The following is a 1,613-nucleotide window of genomic DNA, read 5'->3' as shown; positions in this document are numbered from 1 at the left end:
TTTGCTCTGGATGAAGAGCTTCATATTCTCTAAAAGATTCCTTTGCCTCTTCCAGTGTTAAAAACCCTCCTTTATGAATTATCCTTGATTGATGTGTGAATGGTGCTGCTTTTTCCCCGGCATCATATACTCCTTTCATGGGGCCTTACATAATATTTTTTATCTTGGGTGGATTTTTTTGATAATTTCAGCAATTGTTTTATTTTCTGAAATTTTTTCGTCACCTGATTTGTCCACCACGCTTAGTTGGCTGAACTCTGATGGTTTTGGTTGTTGTATTGCTTCGATGGCCTTCTTGAGGGATTGGATCTGTGTCCTTATTTGCTGACAATGCTTGCATTTTTCGAGTTCTTGTTCGTATTTCTGAATTTCTTGATCTAATGCGTTGTAGACGAACTCCATTCTCTTGTTAATGTATCTGCAATAACATTTTTGTCACCCTTAATATATTCAATTTTTATTGGATATTGTAACAAAAATAATTGCCATCTTACCAATCGTCCATGATTATAATCAACTTTCTAATTATATCGTATGAAACCTGTTAAATAACTTGAATCTGTCCTTAATGTAAATTCTTTGGGTAGTAAATCAATTTTCCATTTCTTGAGAGATTTAATTGCTGCTAGAGTTTTCCTTTCATGAGTAGTATATCTCTGTTCTGTTGGAGTAAAAGTCCCTGAAATATACCTGCAGAGTAATTCCTTTGGGGGATATTTAGAATCTAGTGATTCTTTTTCTTGTTCCAAACTTTTTATAGCTTTCTTAGCTTTTAGACATCCTGACCAGGTTATGTCTGAAGCATCTGTTTCTACTATTAAGTAGTCATTTTCTTCTGGAATATAAAGTTCTGGAAGTTTTTCACATAATTCTTTAATCCTTTGAATTTGCATACTATCTTTTTCATCCCATTTCCATACTTTTTTAGTATTTATTTTTGGAAATAAACTTTTAGTGTATTCTGTTATATTCTTTAAAAATCCCTGATCAGAAATATAATTTATACACCCTAAAAATCTTTGTAATTATTTTCTATCTTCTATTTTATTAGGAAATAAATTTACCTTTTCTAGAACATTTGGTTGAAGTTTTAGCTTTCCTTGAGTGGATAAAATTAATCCAAGGAATTCTATTTCTTGTTTTGCTACTCTTGCTTTCTTTTTACTAAGAACTAATCCTTTTTCCTTGCATCTTTCTAAAACTATTAATAATTTTTGAAGATGATCTTCTTTATCCTGTTTTGTAAAAATTAGTATATCATCAATGTATACTAAAACAAATTCATTTAACTCTTTTAGATTTTCTTCCATAAATCTTTGATAAATACCTGGGGCTTGCTTTAATCCAAATGGTAATACATTCCATTCATAAAGCAACACACTTGTTGATTCCTTTGTTGGGCAAGTAAAAGCAGTTAATTTCTTTGTTTCTTCGTCTAAACGAAGTTGCCAATATCCTGATTTTGCATCAAGAGATGAAAACCAAGTTGCTCCTTTGATTTTTTCTAAAATAGAATCTTTTCTTGGAAGTTTATGAGCATCACCAACAGTTGCTTCATTCATTTTCTTATAGTTTATTACCATTCTTCGTTTTCCCCTTTTAATTTCATTATT

The sequence above is a fragment of the Arachis duranensis genome, chromosome 9, assembly GCF_000817695.3.
Source record: "Arachis duranensis cultivar V14167 chromosome 9, aradu.V14167.gnm2.J7QH, whole genome shotgun sequence".
Taxonomy (NCBI): Eukaryota; Viridiplantae; Streptophyta; class Magnoliopsida; order Fabales; family Fabaceae; genus Arachis; species Arachis duranensis.
The sequence above is the reverse complement of the archived record's forward strand: the minus strand, read 5'-3'. Positions refer to the sequence as shown.